Below are 21,701 nucleotides of genomic sequence, written 5' to 3' on the forward strand. Positions count from 1 at the left end.
GCACACGCACGCACAAACACACACATAATCTGTGTGTGCTGTTTGGCATACAAAGGAAATGAAGTGTGCAGGGGTGGAACAGCTGCGCCATTCGCGCCATTGCGCGCCAAGCTTGTTTACCTGCGCCATCCTGCGCCGAACCACCCCTGTTGCGCCAAACTCGTTTATCAGCGCCGTACTGCGCCGCAGCGCCCAAATTTTACTGCAAGGCGCGACACCCATAAGCCCCATGCCCGAAAGTGTGGCTGAAACGTAGGCCCGAAAACAACAACAGAGCTTAACCTTCGCGAAAAGTTCTTATGAAAGTACGCGAAAAGTGTACGTTTGAGATAAGTTCCTGGAGCATTTCAAAAACTGCACTTAAGGCTCATTTATGAAAGTACCACAATATAGTGCCTAGAATATAGTGCCACTTTTCAGTGTAACTAGGGCTCCTGGGAAGGAGGCTGTAGAAGTTTTCATGCTTGTTTCACAAAATTAGGCACAAATAAATGACTGCAACTTTCGCGCAACACTAGACGTAAATGTTCTAGTCTCTAGAAAGGCACATTTCGCACGAAGTGAAATAAAATATTTCTTGCTTCCGTCGGTTTTCCAGCCTTCGGCTGGCCACAAGCAGGCGCCGCTCAGTGGTCGTGGCTATAAAGTGGCCGTCACAACTCGCGGTTATTTTGTCGTCAACAAGCGTGTCTGTTACTGTGGTGAGATAGCGCGTGCAATACGAGCGGTTCTTTTGTCACCTTACGTGCGTTTCGCTCCTTGCAATCTTTTTCTGCTTTTTATCGCTTGGTGTATTTCGCTAACTTCCTTTAACTTTCTGAGCGCCCGTGCGCGTTCCCATGTTTTCTAATAAAGGGTGTTACCATATGGAAGGCGCCAACAACAATAAAAGATTCTTCACAGGTGCGCGTCTGTCAGTTGCTTCGTTACAGTTTCTTTGGTTGTCCGCTGCAGGCTGCGGTGCTAATGAACGCCCGTGTCTGCAGAGCTGCTGTGGACGCCCAACTAAAGCTGTTTAATGAAGCAAGCAAAAGAACCTCACCTGTCAACAATATTTCAGGCATGTCATCGGCATTTTGTGGCGGAATGGGATGACCGCGTGCGTCGTCCTCTGGGCCCAGCGACAGCATTTTCAACAGGCGTAGCACCGCTCGCTTGGAAGATCGGTACCCCCACAGGAATGCCGCGTCGTTATACGCCTCTATGGGATTGTGCCGATTCCTAAGAACTGGGCTTTACGTCGGCGCGTAACGATATGCTTCGTCCTAAGCATAGGCGTGCGCAAGGGGGGGGGGGCAGACCCGCCCCCCCCCTCTTGTAGGGGAGCCCTACGCACGCCTATGCTCCTGAGTAATTTCTTCCGCACGGCCAGCAAAATCAGCGAAGTTGGCGAGAATCCCGTAGTCGTCGGCCAGGATAAGTTTAGTTTCTGAATACAGGCCATTGTGTTTTCGGTTTCATCGAAACGGATTATAGTTTCGCTTTCATCAAGGCTGTGATCGGCTATGGAGGTTTTTCTTCTGACGTCAAATCCTCTTCATAAATGAACCATATAGAAGATATTGGAAAGGCCGTATGTCAAATGACAACGTTAGCTGACATTTTGTTCAAACGCTCTTCTCCCCTTCTTCACCATCCCGGCTCATCGGGAGACTAAATTTCGCGACGGCGACTTGCTAACTTGCTAGATGAGTTTGAGAACCTTGCCCTATTGGATTCATTTCCATCTTGTATGTGTATACTTAACCTGTTCCTGTAATAGGCCTCGTACAGATAAGTTGTTTCCGGCATAGGCCTGCGCACTGTTCGGCATCGGGGGAGCCGAAAATGAATTGACGACGTGCTTCTCAAAAAGACCTCCCTTTGTTCACCGTTTTATCCGCCCATAGAGGTAGGAAATAGAAGCTTGGTGGAAAGCAACGTCATGGATCTTCGGCCACCCCTATTGTCAAATGCCTGCATAGCTATAACCCTGTGCTTAAAACAATGACGGGACAGGTCCGACTCAATAAAGGCATGGGGAAGACTTAGCGCCCCCCCCCATCAGCTTATTGCGAGGGACACTGCGCGTACACCAATGGCTCTCATTTCCTCTCCATTTCCTCGGCCTCCTCCCACCCAGCCTCAAGCGGTATCAGTGACAAAAATACTTTCCACTTGCGTCTGACGCCTCCCGCGGCGCATCGCCAGTGCCAAAGAACGAAAGGACACCCCCTTCCTCATGGGGTAAGCAGAAGAAAGACGAACCAGAACTCCGCTATATTGTGTAGTGGAGAAGTCCCTGCACTTCTCAAATGTTTCTGTTGAACAGTTTGATTGAACATAACACGCCAACCTCAGGGAAGAGATCAGGGAGCTCGTCGAAACGGCATCCATTTACACGAAAAAAAAAAAAAAACTCACTGCCAGCAGCGAGGTGGCCCTTCGTCTACTTTTAAACTCGTTAAAAGCCCAGCCCCGCCACGGTGGTCATAGTGGTTATGGCGCTCGACTGCGACCCGAAGGTCGCGGGATCGAATCCCGGCCGCGGCGGCTGCATTTTCGATGGAGGCGAAAATGTTCGAGGCCCGTGTACTTAGATTTAGGTGCACGTTAAAGAACCCCAGGCGGTCGAAATTTCCGGAGCCCTCCACTACGGCGTCTCTCATAATCATATCGTGGTTTTCGGACGTTAAACCCCAGATATTATTATTATTATTAAAAGTCTAAAGAACTCGTTCGCTTGTCTGCGAGAAGTAGCGCCGTAGTGGCTGCTGCCTAGTTGTAAGCTGTAAAGTGAAGGAAAAATTACACCATCTCCCGCTAAAGGGGACCATGAGGCGATGCGAAGCCGGAGCACTTGCACGATCGCGTTCCGTTGGCGTTCGTTGGGCATGCTACCGACCTCGCGTCGTGGAACGCGAAGAGGGACGCCACGCGCGTCGTATCTTCAATCTAGCCTGGCCGTTAATTCTCACAGGGCGAGCGGGGAACGCGGTCGACAGGCGGGCGAGAGGGGGGCAGCGTAGGAGAGGAGAGAGAAGGGGAGGGGACGCGCATGCGCTCGAGCTCATCGCGGCGTTGCGCAGGAGAGAATTTCGGCATGTCTAGCCCGCGTTTCAGAGGAAGAGTGGAAAGGGGGAGGGGAGAGGGGTATGGGAGAGGGGGAAGGGAGAGGGAAAGTGGAGAGGGGAATGGGAGAGGGTGAGTGGAGAGGAGGTGTGTGGAGAGGGTATGCGCATGCGCAGTAAGGGTGGTCACGCCGCACACCACCACCACCACCACCGCCGGATTGAGCTCGACCTTAAGATACTTCGCATCTAAAAGTGGAAATTGCTGTTTTCTTCAGTACAACGCGGAAGAAACATAACAGTGTTCGACCTGTACTTGTTCCTTCGTCTACGTCTTTGTCCCGTGTTGCGCCGTTTTCTTGTATTTAACGATGCACCGACTAGCCAAGCAACGAGTTTTGTTACACTACGCACCAAGCGCAAAGAATAAGCGGTCCACTTGGGTGTTTGAGACGACTTGCCGTCTTTGCTGACCATGTTCTGCTGCGACGCGGCACTATTCAAAAATTGTCACGTGAGCACCGATCTGACGTAACCTGGATGGCGAAGTTCCTGCGCGCCCAATGCGCACAGTTTCGGTATCGCCTTGATAGGGACCTTGAATTTCGGTGGTTATTGTTTCAAATTACGTGTGTTTCTCGCAACTTGCAAAAAATCGGCATGTCATAAATTGTCCCATCCCATAACTCTTCCACATAAACAATGGCCCTAAAGTTAACAATTGACAGGTTAATTACCGATTTTTTGTTAATCACTCATTTGAATGTAACTTAAGGTGGGGCCAAGTTTTTCGCCTGGGCGTAGAATTCGTTTGCGAAGACGACAAGGGCATGACTGTCATAGCATTCTTATTAAAAATCAGTATTGCCTAAAGAAACACCCTGAAGATGCAGCTTACTAAAATATTATAGTACTCCTGGTATGGATCAAGGTCATTCGGAAGTTCTCACAAAGTAGCCCCCCCCCCCTCACCCCCCACCCCCAATCGATCGAGTCCCAAAGAATACAAGCTTTGAAGCGATGATGTTATTCTCATAATAGCCTGCCTTTGGTCACCGGCTGTCGGGGGGTAGTAAGCAGTTCTTAGAACTCAACGTGAAGGGTCCTCGGCCAAGATTATTGTCAAAAACCTGCATGGCTAGTACCCTGCACTTAACACAATCACAGGGCAGGTCAAACTGAGCTAACGGACAGACTTGGCACACCCCTCCCCCCTCAATGATTGAGGGGTGGGGGAGGGGGGGCACCTCCTCCTGCCCGTTGCGCATATGCCTATGGCTGCGACGCCAATTAGGAAAAATCTTGCGCAAAATGACACAAGGACGGGAAGCGAGAACACAACACGTGCGCAAACTTTTGACAAAATGGTTTATTTCAACCGAAGCACGAATACATACAGTTGTGATGCTCAAACGCTACAGCCAGATGTGATGCGCAGAGAAGTACTTTTTTGTCATTCTGATTTTAACTGGAGACGTGTAGAGAAGTGATATTTTCACATCATAACCTTTTCAATCAATCAATCAATCAATCAATCAATAAGTTTATTATCACGATATAAAAGAATAATACATGGAGTAAAATATACAGACGAGGGTCCCAAAGTACACGACTGCAACGGGACCCTCGGTGACGATTACAAATAAATAAAACAACAATAAGCAGCTGCTAGAATAGCAGAAACAAAGAATACACAAAGCAGATTGAAAAACAAAAGGGCACGGAATCAAGAATACAAATAATAAATACATTGTGAAGTAACAAAAAAAAGAACGATCAGCTATTTAACAGATGCTCTTTTAATGAGTTTTTAAATGAAATAAAAGAAACTTTACATTTTAGTGAAGTGGGCAAGTTATTTCATATGGAGATGGTACAGAAGAGAGAAGATGATTTACCATAGTTAGTATGAACCTTAGGAAGTAAAAAGTTATTGTTAGCCGCAAACCTGGTTGTGTTAGTATTAACTAACATCTTGGGATCAATGAAATTAGCAGAAAGTTGATTTTTTATTTGTTTATGCAGAAACATAATTAGATTAAACCAAAATAGGTTGCTAACCGTTAAGATGTTATTGCACTGAAGAAGGGGAATGGCGCTACTGTCGCGAGAGCACTTAAAAATAACGCGAAGAGCTCGATTTTGTAGATGTTGTAAGGATGAAAGATGACACTGGTAAGTATTCCCCCATGATGCGATTCCATAAGTGATATGAGAATGAATGAATGCGAAGTAAAGAGAAAGGAGTGCTTTATGACAAAAATATGAGCGAGCTTTGAGTAATGCGCGAATGCCGAATGCTGCCGTTTTTCTAATGTGAGCAATATGGAGAGCGAAGGTAAGGTTAGCATCGAGGTGAACGCCAAGAAATGATACGCTGTCGCTGACATTAATCAAATGAGAGTCAACTGTGATTGCTGGTGAGGAGGTTAACTTGCGTTGAGCTGATCTAAAAACCATAAACTTAGATTTATTTGGATTAATAATTAAAAAGTTTTCGTGGCACCACTTTGACACGCTACGAAGTACAGCATTTAATTTATTAGTGACGGTATCAATACATCTATCGGCAAAGAAATGGTAGTATCGTCAGCATATAAAACGCAGTGAGCCATGTGTATAATGTCAGGAAGGTCATTAATGTAAAGTAAGAAAAGTAAAGGACCCAGTAATGACCCTTGAGGAATCCCTTGATTTATTGTTTTACTAGAGGAAAATGAGCCCGATATGTAAACAGTATGCTTTCTGTTAAGGAGGTAACTGTTTAAGAATTTGAGGGATGGACCTGTAATACCGTATGCTTCGAGTTTCCTGGACAGAATGAGATGATTAATGGTATCGAATGCCTTTGTGAAGTCCAAGAAAACTGACCCAACCACGAATCCTGAATCAATGGAGCGTTTGATGAAGTCTGATAGGGAAAGAAGAGCAAGGTTAGCAGAACTTCCAGCGCGAAAGCCAAATTGACAGGGCTTCAGTATATTAAATTTATGCAGGTACTTGTTTAGCCGAATTATACAAGGTATGCGCACCAACCACAAAACTAATGCATGTTCAAAAAATTGAATTCTTTTTCTGACAGGGACAGGGACGGCGTGCTTACACAATCGCTACCCAACTTTGCGATTTTGGCGGCTTCTACTATTAGCCTCGTTAGTTCACCACGGTTAGTGAATAACACCTTAGTGTTCTCAAAAACGGGTGCACACCCACAGGACCGGTTTTTGAGAACACCAAGGTGTTATTGACTAACCGTGATGGATTCACGAGGCTAATAATAGAAGCCGCCAAAATCGCAAAGTTGGGTAGCGATTGTGTAAGCACGCCGTCCCTGTCCCTGTCAGAAAAAGAATTGTATTTTTGAACATGCATTAGTTCTGTGGTTGGTGCGCATATCTTGCATAAAAGGTTATGATAAGAAAATATCACTTCTCTGCACGTTTCCTGTTCAAATCAGAATGACAAAAAAGTACTTCTCTGTGCATCACATCTGGCTGTAGCGTTTGAGCATCACCACTGTATGTATTCGTGCTTCGGTTGAAATAAACCATGTTGTTGAAGGTTTGCGCACGTGTTGTGTCCTCCCTTCCCGTCCTTGTGTCATTTTGCGCTAAATTTTTCCTAATGTCTTACCAACAAGGCCGAATTTCTCCCCTTGCGACGCCAAGACCCACTGACAACGACCACGAAAGACATCTGTGGTGCGAGGCCGTACTGTCATGTTTCTTCTCGCAATCATAGGCGTGTGCACGAGGGGCGGCCAACCCCCCCCCCCCCTAATCATCTGAGGAGGGCGAAATATTAAGTCGGCGCCCAGGCCCGTAGCCCGGGGGGGGGGGCGGGGGTCCCATCCCCACCCCCGAAATTTTTATCATACATGGTGTTTTACCGAAAATGAATAATGAAAATAGGCGTTTTTCTCAAATAGTCAAGGCTTTCAGCAAGTGCCGCCCCCCCCCCCCCCCGGAAAATATTCCTGGCTACGGGCCTGTCTGCGCCATAATAATTGATGGTAGCGCAGGCCAAAGACACGGACAAAAGAAGGCACATGAGACACCACAGCGCTGTGGTGTCTCCTGTGCCTTCTTTTGTCCGTGTCTTTGGCCTGCGCTACCATCAATTATCATGCAACCATACCAACAAGCCCAAATCGCCACCCTCGTCTGCGCCATAACTTTACTCAGTCGGACCTATGCCGTCATTGTTCAAAGTGCAAGGTTATGGCCATGCAGATTTTTGGCGGTAATGGCGGCCGAGGACCACTGATGTTGCATTGCAAGAGCCGTTTACCTCCCATTTTTACCACAGAAAAGCCGGGGACCGAAGGCAGGCAGTTGAGGGAAGCACATCATCGCTTCATTTTCATTTCTGCATGCACTGCGAAGCTTGTTTTCGCTTCACCTCGACGAACGAAGGCAGTGGGAGGAGCGCTACACTGAGACTTCCACCCCCGCCCCCCCCTAATGGGGGGGGAACCCTGCGCACGCCTATGCTCGCACCCCAGGGAAAAACGAACGCACTACAGAATAGAGTGGGCTGTCTCCGCATCACAATCATTGTCGTTGATGCGGTGATAGTTGAACGAATCCACGACTCATCGTCACTCCTGTGGCCAGCGCTTAGACAAACCTTTAACGCCAAACCATTCAAGGAAACCGACGCGACGAGTATCGCCTGTAACGCTGGCTGTGCTGCAGCCGCTCTCCTACGTCAACAACAAAACATAAGAGACCATAGCCTTTATGCGACTAAGACCGGAGTAATCTTGGAGACTCGCACGCACTCCTTTCAACGAGTGTGTTATTTCGTTCCGTACGCGTGTCAACACGATAATTTCAACCCAAACCCCTCAAACTCTTGCTTACTAGCTCACAAAGTCATCTAAAGTTAATAGCGTTTCTCCCCTTGTATGCCTTTTTTTGTATATGTGGTCATTGTATGTATCATAATCATCACTAGGCACCTGCAGCAGCAAGCCAGGCGATAAACTACGCTACCATCTTCTGGGTGATTATTAAAACACCTGCCACGTACCAAAGCAAAGCGAGAATTCAAAATCGAGCCTAGGGGCTAACGAAGAGGGCAACAGGGGGAATCAATGGGCTAACCGTTGCCGAAAGAAGACAAAGTTTCCCTAGATTAACCGCTCTCTTCAAGAAACAAAAGGGCGAAGAATGCAGTCAGCCTAGGGACTTTGGCCGTTACACCGGTTACGCTTGCCGTGCCTAGGGACCGGGGCGTCAGTCGGCCGTAGTCAAGCGATCGAGGTGGACGTGTTTTCTTTCGCTCCGTTTTTCTTCATCAGGCCCCCAATACAGAGCTTTCACGTGTCGAACTTAGATTGCCGTGTTTCAGACTTAAAGCGCGAATCATTCCATGTCATGTTGAGGCGGTGCGCTTGACAGTGTGACCGAGATAAGTTCGATGAGCGTAATATGTGGCGGGGAAGGCGTCGTTTCCCGCCTTTTTTTTGTATTAGCCGGTGTAGGGATGTGATTCCAAGCTCTGCATATTCTGTCACCTGAGTGAGTTATTTCCGCGTCACGGCGCTTGTATTTGGCGCTCCGCTGGACGACAATCAGTAGACAACTTCGATGTGCTGCGGGATATGACCAACAGGTGGTTTCTTTCGTTCCTGCAGTTGACACAACAAGCCGATGTTCGTCCTTGTGGTTGGGTCACGATGCCGCCATCTTTCGACGGGTGAGTGAGGCTTCGTGCTTTATACGCACTAATCATATGCTATACAATAAGCGCCTTTGCGATTCCTATTTCTATGCAAGTGCGCTTTTAGGGCCACGCACAAATTGTTTTCGTCACCGTGATTTTTGCGTGATTCGTTACCATATGGCTTTGAAAGCAATTTTATGAATGTTGCGTAAGCCGTGGTTTGGGGAAGCCGTGGTGATTACGCGACGCCCATTAGGTTTACGCTCGTTGTACGCAAATATCTTTGCGTACTGGACGTTGCGTTCGCGCGTAATGTATGGTATATTTTCGCGCGCTATTCGCTTCGTGCACCGTGGCACACGAGGCGAATCGAGGCTTATTCGCAAAAGTTAGCATTTTCTAAACATCACGTGAGTGGAACGAAAATTCACTCCCAATTTTAGTCATGTGGACCTGTGTACAGAATAAGTCTGCCGACAAATAAAATTGATAAGTCCATCGACCAACGGGTAGTTGCGTACAAGTAGCGCGAATAGGGCGAGTTGGCACTGCATAATTAAACTTCCTAGACGTACTATATATCGGCGCCGAATGAAACGCCAGCAGTGGTGCGCGTGGTTCTCACCCTTATGATTAGAGATAGATACGCTCCTGCGGTTTGCCGCCCGTGAGCCACATTCATGCTTTCGATCGCGCAGTCCTGCCTAACCTGGTGCTCGCGCCTGTCAATGGCGATGACAGGACGGCGCGCTCTATACAGTTCATAAAGCTTGGGCAACGCTCTCCGCTGTTCGTGTTTCAGTTGACACCGATAGTGCATGCAGCTTTGTAAGCAGTAAAAAAAATCGGCGAAAGGGGCCAGGACGAGGAGAAAGAGTGCTCTTCCGCATCGTTATTTTGGCCCCTTTGGGTGGATATTGCTATTCTAAAGATTGAATATTTTCGCCTTTGATGAGGCATCTAAGGCGAAAATTGTCCAGTGTCGGCGTTCACACGAGTATGCAAAAAATCAGCATGACGTCACAGATCGCCACTATTTTACGTCATAGTGGCGTCAAATGATGTCATCACATACATCTCATCTTGGTCAAACGTGCGCCCATCAAGGATGCAGTGCAAAATCAGGTGAGGTGCCTCCGATCCTGGAGGCAATGCAAAACCAAATTACGTTAAGAAATCTTTCGGGTTGTGGCGGCGCAGCAACGTCGACTGAGAAGGAAAAGAAGATGGCTTTCGCCTTCCAGTGGACTTAGGTGTGTGCATAAGAGACCCTGTTGAGTTTTGTTAGTACTGTGATCGCACCACGGCCTGTCGGTAGTCGACCGCTGGGAGTTATATCGGCGGTCTTTGCACTGCCTCCGTGATTGGCCAAACCATCACGGAGGCAGTGCAAAATCACGTAAAGTCCTGAAAGTGTTCGGAGAGAATGGGGGAGGAAAAATACATCGACCGGAGGAAAATGAAGATGACTTTCGCCTTTGAGTCGCCTTAGGCTAATGTATAAGGGACCCTATTAGTTTTAACGTAGGGATTTAAATACGTTGCATAAAAGAACTCCGCACAACCTGTTAATATTTCATATCACCGTCGGGCATGCCCTGCTTCCTCGTGCTCTCAACCTTCAGCAGCTTTCGCTTAGGGAGCGCGCGAATAGCGGTACCCGAGTCCTCCATGTGACGTCACGCGCTACAGCGCGCCACTCAAAGGTCGCGGGGCGTATATACTGTGTTCTGCGTAAATTGAGACGCCTCAGTCGTGTAGCTTCTCTCGATCGCTTGCTTGTCGACGACGATGTTCGCTTCTCTGCCGGCTTGAACGAGAAATCTTGGCTGCAAGAAAAGGAGGAGCCCGCTCCAGCAGTTCGATGTGCCACTAATTCTTCCCGCCATATTTTTGCGCCAATTGTTTTTCCAGGCAGTGTTTTCCCAGCCCTTATATTTATTATTTACATTTTATCTATTTATGTACCTTACGACAGCACGTGTTATGAGACCAGCTCACTCGATCATGCTATATTCCTGGTACACTATCGCCGCTTTACTGTCGGGAAATGAGTCTCCCTTGTTGATGTCGAACATTCTAAACAGTGTGCCCACGTTTGGAACTGCCGTGCACCTGTCTTCGTGTAGCGCATACTGACGAAGGAACCTATGTCTATTCACATACACTGAGTAAATTTTTCGTGATCGACGTGATTTTTAGATGCGAAACAGCTTTTGCGCTGGGCTTTGTCCGTAGTTCCATTGGCGACCGTCCGCTTTCTGAAACCTACCATAGCCATCTGTAACATATTGAGCGCGCTCTCGCGCCAAGGAGAAGTCTTCTTCGTCTTGTTCTTCGACCGCCTTGATGATGATACGTGCAGAGCGCGCGCTCGCGCCAATGAGAAGTCTTCTTCGTCTTGTTCTTCGACCGCCTTGATGATAATACGTGCAGAGCACTTTAGTGGCCTGGGCTGCCGTATTCTGTCCCAGCTTGGCGTAAAGCATACAAAACCATAGAGAGGCGCTGTGGCCTCTCCCCCTTACACTCTGTCAGCGATCACGTGATGGCGTCGGGGAACGAGATTCCGCAGACGCGCGATGAACCCGCGTCGCGTGCTCCAACAAGAGTTCGGCACGAGTAACAGCAACAGCAACTACAGTGAATTCGTGGTGTGCTCCACATGCAAGGACGCGTTAACATCGGGCAAGGTGCCCGTGATGAACGGAACTTTAAGTCGACCCATGCGCTCCTTCGCATCCCCACGTCGTTCCCTTCAGTGGGAGATGGCGAAATATTTTTTTATATTCTGTTAAGATCCCCTGGTTAGTTCGCTTTGTTTAGAAGTTAATGAGGCATTGGATTATCTATTGTGTAGTGAATACCCACTTTATCAACATATATTTGCTTTCGTGCGCTAAACCTTCAAACATGCTGTCAAGGCACTGGTAAAAGTAAGCACGAGTTCGGGTTGAAGCGGGCGGTCGCGTCTGTATGGGTCTGTCTGTCTGTCCGTCTGCGTGTCTGTGTGGTATGAATGTCTTTGTGTATGTCTGTCTGTACATCTATGTGGGTGCATGTGTGTGTGTATGTCTGAATGTATGTGTGTGTGTCTGTCTCTCCGTCTGTGTGTGTGTGTCTTTTCCAAAAAGTTAATTGGAGCGCAACCACACGACACATTCACACACCCACACACCCAGACATCCACCACGTCTGAATGCCTGCCTGTGTCCGTGTGTGCGTGTGTATGTCTGTCGTTCTGTGTGTGTATCTCTGAAGTCTGTGTGTGTATGTCGCAATGTCTGTCTGTCTGCACGTCTGTATGTGTGTGTCTGTTCCTCTGTCCATCTGTATGTGTATGTCTGTCTGTCTGTGTGTGTGTTTTTCTGTCTGTGTATGTATCAATGTCTGTCTGTACGTCTCTGTTTGTGTATGTCTGTCTGTCTTTCTGTGTGTATGTCTGAATTTGGTCTGTCTGTGTGTGTGTATGTCTGAACGTCTGTGTGTGTGTGTCTGAATGTCTGTCTGTCCGTCTGAGTGTGTATGTCTGTGTGTGTCTGTCTGTCCGTCCGTCTCTGTGTGTGTATGTCTGAATGGCGGTCTGTGCGCGTGTATGTCTCTGTATATATCTCTGAATGGTCTTCTGTGTGTGTATGTCTCAATGTCTGTCTGTACTTCTGTGTGTGTATGTCTTATGTCTGTCTGTTCGTCTTTGTGTGTATGTGTCTCTCCGTCTGTGTGTTTTTCTGAATGTCTGTCCGTCCGTGTGTGTGTCTGTCTGTACGTCTGTCTGTGTTTATGTCTGAATGTCTGTCTGTATGTCGGTCAGTGTGTGCATGTCTTTCTGTCTGTCCGCCTATGTTTGTGTGTCTGTGTCCGTCTGTGTGTGTGTGTATGTCGGTCCGTCTGTGTGTGTGTATCTGAATGTGTGTCCGTCTGTGTGTGTATGTATGAATGTATGTGTGTATGTCTGTGTGCGTGTCTGAATGTCCGTCTGTATGTCTTTGTATGCCTGTCTGTCCGTCTCTGTGTGTGTATGAATGTCTGTCCGTCTGTGTGTGTATGTCTGAATGTCTGTCTGTCCGTCTGTGTGTATGTGTGTATGTCGGTCTGTCCGTCTGTGTGTTGATGTATGTCTGTCCGTCTGTGTGTGTATCTGTGTGTGTGTCTGAATGTCTGTCTGTGTGTGTGTATCTCTGAATGTCTGTCTGTGTGTGTGTGTGTGTGTGTGCATGAATGTATGTGTGTGTCTGAATGTTTGTCCGTCTGTGTGTGTGTTGATGTCTGTCTGTCCGTCTGTGTGTGTATCTGTGCGTGTGTGTCTGAATATCTGTCTGTGTGTGGGTGCCTGAATGTATGTGTATGTCTTAATGTGTCTGTCCGTCTGTGTGTGTGTTGATGTCTGTCTGTCCGTCTGTGTGTGTGTATGTCTGAATGTCGCTGTGTGTGTGTATGCCTGAATGTATGTGTGTGTCTGAATGTCTGTCTGCCCGTCTGTGTGTGTGTGTGTCTGAATGTTTCTCCGACTGTGTGTGTGTGTCTGAATGTATGTCCGTCCGTCTGTGTGTGTGTGTCTGTCTGTCTGTATATGTCTGAATGTCTGTCTGTGTATGTCTGAATGTCTGTCTGCGTGCGTGTGTGTCTGAATGTGTCTGTCCGTCTGTGCGTGTGTATATCTGTGTGTCTGGCCGTCTGTGTGGGTGTGTGAGTCTGAATGTCTGTCTCTCCGTCCGTCTGTGTGTGTGTGTCTGTCTGTCCGTCTGTGTGTGTGTTTGTCTGTCTCTGTGCGTGTGACTGCGTGTTCGTCTGTGGTATGTGTCTGTCTCTGTGTATGTTTCTGTGTGTGTTTGTTTGCGTCTGTCTCAGTGTGTGTCGTTCTCTCTATGTTGATGTGTGTGTCTGTCTCTGTCTGTTTATATATACATATATATATATATATATATATATATATATATATATATATATATATATATATATGAAGGGGTTTGATGAAGGATGAGTTACTTTATTATGTCTTCATCTTTATTAAAATTTTAAAATATCTCTTAACAGTAGGGCCTCCATTATTCCATCACATTATATATATCTGCGAGCCGCTTAGGCTAGTGATAATCTGGTATACCTGGCTGCTCTACGTCCTAGCAGCCGGAGGAAACGGTTGCTACGCTCCTGTGCATCCCATAAATGACATCCTCACTCCTTGTGTAACTTTCATGCGACGTTGTCAAATGTCACTGCGTTTTCACGTCTCGGTAATGGTGATCAAGGCGCGTTCGGCGTTTCGGCACTGAGTCGAATTTCATTCATATAAATATAGTTGAGCGCTTCTACAACAAATGCTGTAGAACCTTGCCACGCAGGTTTTTTGACGATAATTGCGACCGAAGGCACCTGACGTCCGCGTTCTTCAGTTTCCATGGGAGAGTGGACTCGCCCCGTTCGCAATGACTCACTTGTGTCCGTCAAGGTAGTATGAAAATGCTAAGTGCATTACTAAGTAATGTTACGTTCACGTGACATTGATAACCCGGAAAGTCAGGGACCAAAGGCATGTCATCGTGAGAAGCACGTCATCGCGTCGTTTTATTTTTTTCGTCCATTATGAAGCGTGTTGTCTTTTGGACTCGACTATCGGGATGGGGGACGCTGCCCCCCCCCCCCCCGCCACACCAAAAAGAGGACCCTGCGCACGCCTGTGTGCGCGGAGTTCGTAATAGCGGCTGTTGTTGGCTATCTGTTGGCTATACGCAGTTGTAATAATGTAATAAAAGCAACACAATAAGAGATGTAATCCTTGGCTAAGGGTGTGGTACTGGCGCTCGCGCCTTGGCGTTCGTGTGGCATGGTCTATTCCTTGGATTATTTCTCTGCTTCGTCGCGCTGCCGATGAGGATCTCAGAGGCCACGTTGAAAGGAGCGCGTGGTGGAGACGTGCAGCGCCGGGTGCCGCAGCGATGCCGGCTGCTCGCAAGGAAAGCGTCTCCTCTTTCAATTGAGTGATTCAATTAATTTTCTCTAATTATCCTGGCAGTTAAATGGCTCTTACCATAAGGAAACCTATGCTACGGTATCATATGCATCCACTATTTCTCTTAACTTGAGCTAGAACCGTCAATTTCCTACCACTTTTGTTTTTTAGAAGACTTGTGGGATGCCGTGTCGATGGAAGGACGCATCCCAACATAAAACATAACACTTGTTTATTAACGGAGTAGCAGCAGCGGGGCGAGCATACCGACGCTGCGCTCATTCGGGCAGCGAAGAAAGGAAGGGGTACTTCCGAGCTTGGCAGCTTGGTTTTATAGCCACCGTCGGTGACGTAAGCCTCCGGTGACGCTTTCCCTTATCTGAAGCGTGGTGTAGCATGCAGCCGTGTCACGCCGGCCTAGATAGTGACGAGGCGGAGGCTGCGCCGGTTTGTGCGCACTGCGTCGCCACATCAACCCCCCCCCCCCCCCCGCGGAGTGCAGAGCCCTGAGGGTCTGTAGCTCAGGGAGCTGGTTGAAAAGCCCACGGCGATGGGACAGGGGCACGGGTGCTGAAATTTTTTCGGGGGGTCGGGGCTGAGAGCAGCGCAGAGGACGGATCGAGAAACCGCGTGGTTTCTGCGAGCCGTTCCGCTGACGGGCGGCGCTGCGGAGAGACGCTCCAGGAGGGCCGAGTGGGTCCGCGAGAGAGATTTCGCACCGGGCGCGCTCGTCGACGAAGGGGGGACCGTCGTGGCCTCCAGTACCGGGGAGGGTGCCGGCGCAGTCATGGATGACAGGGGGCTGCCGTGAGGGTGCAGTACGACGCTGCCATCGTGCGCCAGCAAAACCTTTATGCGCTGCTGGGGAGTCCCTGCCGGAGTCTGCGGAACCTTGCTCACCACAATCTGCACGCTCTCTGTGACTGGTGCAGGCGCGACGGGCACAGAGGACACCATACTGCCTCCCGTCGAGATGAGGGGCGCCGACAGGGTGCCATGATGGTGTAGGTCCTGCGCCAGTATCTGCGGCTGGGTGAACGTCGGTATCTACGACAGGGACTGGTGCTGGTCTGTCTGGAACGCACCCAGCATGGGCTGGGCCAGCATGGTCTGCACGTGCAGCATGGCCTGTAGCTGTTGTAGTGTCAGGGGCTGTCCCGGGACTATGGCAAACGAGGGGGGCGGCATCATGCGCGGCGGCGCCAGAATGATGTTGGGCCTTGGCCCCAGATTCTGCGGGATGACCAGGGTTGGGGTTCCAGGTGTGGCATTGTGCTGGTCCACCCAGGGAGACTGGGACCGGGTGGTCGCAGTCGGTGCGGGCGTCGTCATGTTTGCGCTGCCGCTCGACAGCTTGGGCAGGATCGGCGGTCGGGACAGTATGATGTTCGAAGCCAACCAGCGTGGTCGGGACAGTCTGAGGTGGCTCGGTTAGGGTGACACCCGTGCTAACACTTGTTTATTAACGCAGTAGCAGCAGCGGGGTGAGCATACCGACGCTGCGCTCAGTCGGGTAGCGAAGGAAGGAAGGGGTACTTCCGAGCTTGGCAGCTTGGTTTTATAGCCACCGTCGGTGACGTAAGCCTCCGGTGACGCTGTCCCTTATCTGAAGCGTGGTGTAGCATGCAGCCGTGTCACGCCGGCCTAGGTAGTGACGAGGCGGAGGCTGCGCCGGTTTGTGCGCACTGTGTCGCCACAGACTCGCCCGGGTGTCCTTGGAAAAGAAACACGAGTGTCACTCGGTGCTGGTGCCAAAAAAAAAAAAATTCAACAGGGTCCCTTGTGCTTTCACCTAAGACGACTGGAAGGCGACAGCGATCTTCTGTTTTCTTCTCAGTCGATGTGTTCTTCCTGCGTCGCCAACCTACGAAAGCTTTTCGCACCTAATGTCTCCAGAATCGCACTGCCTCCAGGATCGGAGGCACCATAACTGGTTTTACACTGCCTTCACGATCGGCCCACCGTTGACTTTGCTAATGCTCATGTGATACGTTATCATGTGACCTCATCGTGACGTCACAAATGTTGGCGATATGTGACGTCATATGGTGACGTCATCGCGTGATGACATTTTGCATCACTTGTTTTGGCGCCGACGAGGGACGCCGGTGAATTTTCTCGTTTTATGAGGCATATAAGGCTTTCGCCTTAAAAATTCTGATAATAGATGCAAAACACGTTACAAACAGCTTGTTCTAGATATGCTGCAGTGTTATCGGTCTTGAAGTCAATTTTATGCACAGAAGTGCTTATACAGGAGTGCACCTGGCACAACTTCGAGAAAAAGAAGCTTAACACCCTCATTCGGAAAAGCATCAAAAGGGTGCTAGGCATTCTGATGACGGCTAGCACAGAATGCCTTTCTCAATTAGGTGTGCACAATACGCTGGATGAAATCATCGAAGCACAAGAATCAGCCCAGCTTGCTCGACTATCCTGCTCTTTGGCAGGGAGAAGAATCTTAGCCATTCTGGGCCTCAATCCACTGCTGGCAGAGGAGAGAAGCCATCCAATCATCGAGGAGCAAAGAGAAAATATTCTTGTCGCACCCATCCCTCGCAATATGCATCCGCAGCACAATGAGGGAAGGCGTAGAGCAAGAGCGATTGCGATCCTGAAGAAGATCAAGGATGATCCTCAATCGTTCTGCTTCGTAGATGCGGCACAATATGGTCGCTCATCTCACTATGCCGTGGTCGCAATAGATAACAGAGGTGAAATAATCTCGTCGGCCTCCCTGACTGGGACCACTTCTTCTAAAGCGGAGCAGGTTGCTATTGCTTTGGCACTCTTGGATGATAACAGGACGCAAATCTACTCGGATTCTAGATCGGCAGTCAGGGCGTTTGCCTCGGGCTCCATAGCGAAAGAGGCACATGACGTTCTTAAGAACCGGACCATAACTATGCACACAATCATTTGGTTCCCGGCACACCTAGGTCAAACTTTGGACTCCCTCACCAACCTCAACGACATCGCCCACTTCCAAGCGCGCGTACTAACTCTCCGCGTGGGAGGAGAAGCCTTGTCACAGAGCAGGGTTCAAGAGTTCCGAGACACTTTATTCACATTTAATGAATTCACGAAGCATTTTTATCTGGAAAGAAGAGTATTTCCTCCACCACACAAAAAGCTCACGAGACCACAGGCGATGACCCTTAGGATGCTTCAAACTAATTCTTATCCGAATCCTGCCTTCATGCACTGTCTATTCCCAAGTGACTTCAGCTCGCAATGCCCTGGCTGCGGGGGAACGTGCGATTTAGAGCACATGCTTTGGCGGTGCCCCTCGTTACGTGGGGATAAGGACCTCACAGAGCAGAAATGGAGCTCGGCCCTCAAGAGCTCGGAATATCAGCAACAACTTTGGGCTGTCCAGAGAGCCTGCGATGCGGCGGTTAGGCTAGGTCTAACTGTCCCCACGTGGGAGCGGCCCGCGGTGTCACCCTAAGGGGTGGCACTTCTCCGGATCTTTAAATAAAGTTCTTCGTACCGTAAGTGCTTATACTATGGGAAGCGCGGTAATTTTATGGAGAGCGGCAGTGGGCTGTTATCTTCGAATACGCGAATTCAGCGATCGGCAACTCGTTCTTGAACTGGTACGTCGCAAGCTTCGAATAATCTTTTCGAACCGGTCGCTGCTGCCGTGCGTCCTTTGCGTGCTAAACCATTCCTGAAGAACAAAGAAGTCCAATGGGGGGGGGGGGGGGAGGTGATTCTTAAAAGGAAGAAGGAAATGAAAATGGAAATTGGGTGTGGAGTGCACGATAACTGTCTCTCAAGTGAGGACACCTCAACCGATACACTCACGGGGGATTGGGGATTAAAGGGACAGTGAGAGTGAAAAGAGTATGGTAAAAGAAGAAAAAGAAAGGTATGAGTGAAAAAAAAAAAAACAGTGAGGGGGTGGGGGGGCAGGAGAACGGGCGTCCGAGTCACCGTGGTGAGCGGCTAGAAAATTCGTTTGACTAGGCCGGCATCCTCGAGAAAAGCTAGTAGGGCCGCAAGGGCTGATCGGCGACGGTGTACGTGGCCGGTGGGATGGAGCAAGTCCTGTAGGGTCGCACACGGCAGTCCGACGAGGCGGTACTTCATGGCGAGCCGCTTCCGCGCAGTGTTGAGAGACGGACAGTCAAACAATAGGTGGCACAGGGTTTCGATCGCGCCGCAATCGGTGCAGTTCGGTGCAGCGGCGCCGCGAAGACGATGCCTGCGTTCCGCGGGCCACACAGAACCGGTCCTCAGGGCAAGAAGAAGCGCGCGCTCGCGGCGAGTGAAACCAGTGGCTGGGATGGGAGGAGGGGGGTGTCCGGAGGCGACCCGTGCGTCAGGATGCTCGCGCACCAGCTCCCGGCGAAGGTTGTTGCGTGCCGAGTCGAACGAGCTGGCGTAATCCGTCAGCGAAGTCTCGGCGGAGTGTGCTCGTTTTGCGAGTTCGTCTGCAGCCTCGTTGCCCGCGATGCCGACGTGTGAAGGGAGCCACTGAAGGACCACATCACAGCCTCGTTCCTGGAGGGCCAGCAGGCTGAGAGCGGCACGCTGAGCAAGAAGGGGGCCTCGTTCCTCCCTCGCGAGCTGGCGGAGTGCAGGTTTCGAGTCGCAGAAGATTGCTGCGCTCGTGACGGCCGGCGAATTGCGCAGGAGGTCTGCAGCCAGCTGGAGCCCGACTAGCTCAGCTGTTGTTGAGGATGCACAGTATCGCAAGCGGCACTGTCGTTCCGAGCTGAGCTGAGGGGCTATGCAGGCGGCCGCGGCTGAGCGATCCTGCAGGACGGACCCATCGGTGAACACCTGCGTCCTCCCGGCCAGGTCCTCATACATCCGCGCCGCGGCCTCCTGAGCAATGGCACTGATGGGGGTGTGGCGTTTGGATCGAATGCCCGGCAGGTGCAAGTTCACTCGAAGGGGCACTCGACGGTGAGGGGGTGGCCAGCGCGAAAGGCGTGCGGGGTCGTCAGCCACAACACCGTCGTACACGTCGATAAGTTGGCCGACACGTGAGTTTGGCACAGCACGTAACCGCGAGAGGAGGGGACCTGCATCAGGCGCTCGGTGGAGACGCTGCAAGTGGCACAATGCGCGCAGGTCCGCCGTGAGCGACGCAGGCCACGCACGAGCCTCCGCGAGGGTCTCGGCCACACGAGAGCCACGAGGCATTCCGTGACACATGCGGATGACTCGGCGGTGGTCCTGGTCAATCAGTCGCCACTGTGGCGCCTGGAGTTTGCAGATCGGCAGTGCGTAGTGGATGGCAGACAGAGCCATCGCCTCGTAGATGGTGCAGGCGAAGGCAGCGGGGCAGCCGTTGCCGCCTGCGAGTAGTTGGCGCACGGCCGATTCCACGCGACGCGTCGTCTGTCGTACACGTCGCACCGCCGGGAACCATCGGAGGCGATTGTCTATCGTCAGGCCGAGGTAGCGGACGTTGCTACTCCAAACAATTGGTGCACCATCCAGCTGAAGGCACGGAAGACGTCGTCGGGCTTCAGCACGAGGGTGGACGACGAGGGCCTCGGTTTTCGGCGCCGAGATCGCGAGTCCGATGTTTCTCACGAAGGCGGCCACACATTGGAGGGCCTCCTGCATGCAAGCGCGCACCACCGAGCACTTTCGGGTCGGACCACGCACACACAATGCGACGTCATCAGCGTACACCACTGCGCGAACAGGGAACACAGCCGTTTCTGGTAGGCACTTGACGAGCGGCGCGAGCACCAGATTAAACAAAAACGGGCTGAGGACGCTGCCTTGTGGGACGCCACAGCTGACAGATCGCGGCGCACTTGTCGCCCCGCCCACGCGCACAGTAAACGTTCGGTCAGTGAGGAAGGCCTGAACGTAGTTCAAGAGTTTGCCCTCAACACCTAGCGCGCGCACAGCACTGATGATAGACGAGTGGGGGAGCGAGTCGAAAGCCGACTTTATGTCAAGGAGGAGTAGGATGGCCATTTCTCCATCGTGAAGGGCCTGCTCGAGGGTGCTCACGACTGCAGCAATGCAGTCGATGGTCGCGCGATGTGGCCGGAATCCACACTGCTCTGGTGGGAAAGCGTTGCGCACCTCCGCGATCCACTGTAGCCGGTAAAGAGCCATCTCCTCCATAGTTTTGCCCGCCACAGAAGTGAGAGAGATGGGCCTGTATGACGTCACCGATCGCGGCGGTTTGCCTTGTTTGAGGACAGGAATCACAGTCGCGGAACGCCATTCTTCCGGGAGGACAGCACTGGAGAAAACTCTGTTGAATGCATCCAACAAGAGTGGGCGCTGGGAGGCATCCAGGTTTCTCAACAGCTGATGAGTGATTTTGTCCGCTCCAGGGGCGCTGCGCTTGCGCTTTCTGAGGAGAACCCGTTCCAGTTCGTAGAGGGAGAAGTCCTCCTTGCAGAGAGAGCGAATGTCAGCTGAGGTGATGGGATCCACGGGAGGGAGCGGGGGTGCAGCGTTTGTCGTGACACCGCCAGCGCTCCCCGCTCTAGGAGGGGAAGGAGGCGCGAAAGAGGCGGCAAGCAGTTCAGCAAGCTCCCTTTCAGTGATGCCCTGCGCAACGGCTATGGCGAGCACTGGGTAGCGCGACACTTTCGGGTTTATCAGGACGCGCATGATGTGCCAGCCGCGGCGACGTCCTCGTGGATCACTCAGAGAGGAACAGACGCCCGTCCAGCTGCGGTCGCGTAGCCGCTGGGCGTGCCGCCGGCACACAGCGTCGAGTCGGTTGTACTCTGTCCATGCGCCGGGGGCCGAGGAGCGCAGCGCCCGCCGCTGTGCTCGCTGGCGAACTGCGCGGAGGTTGAGCAGCTTGATGTCAGGGCAGGGTGTGCCGGCGGGAACAACACAGCGCGTTGTCGCACGCTCAGCACAGTCCGCGATGCGCGAAAAGAAATCATCACTGCTCTGCACGCTCGCGCACAGGTCACGGAAAAGTGGCCACCGTACAACACTGTATTCACGAACAGCACCACGGCTGGGGTGGCACGGGAGGAGCGTGATCGGGTAGTGATCAGAACCAGCAGTGTCAGCGTGGCGTTTCCACT

General features: G+C 50.9%; 1 long non-coding RNA gene across 1 annotated transcript in view; it reads left to right on the plus strand.

Moving 5' to 3' along the window:
• LOC125756669 (uncharacterized) overlaps positions 1 to 8,755 on the plus strand; it is a 32,116-nt gene extending 23,361 nt beyond the window's left edge. Inside the window, exon 3 of the long non-coding RNA XR_007414676.1 lies at positions 8,692 to 8,755. This is a non-coding gene — a long non-coding RNA (uncharacterized LOC125756669). The remainder of the gene's footprint in view (positions 1 to 8,691) is intronic.
• Positions 8,756 to 21,701: the final 12,946 nt, after the last annotated feature.

This window comes from Rhipicephalus sanguineus, unplaced genomic scaffold (genome assembly GCF_013339695.2).
Source record: "Rhipicephalus sanguineus isolate Rsan-2018 unplaced genomic scaffold, BIME_Rsan_1.4 Seq4304, whole genome shotgun sequence".
Taxonomy (NCBI): Eukaryota; Metazoa; Arthropoda; class Arachnida; order Ixodida; family Ixodidae; genus Rhipicephalus; species Rhipicephalus sanguineus.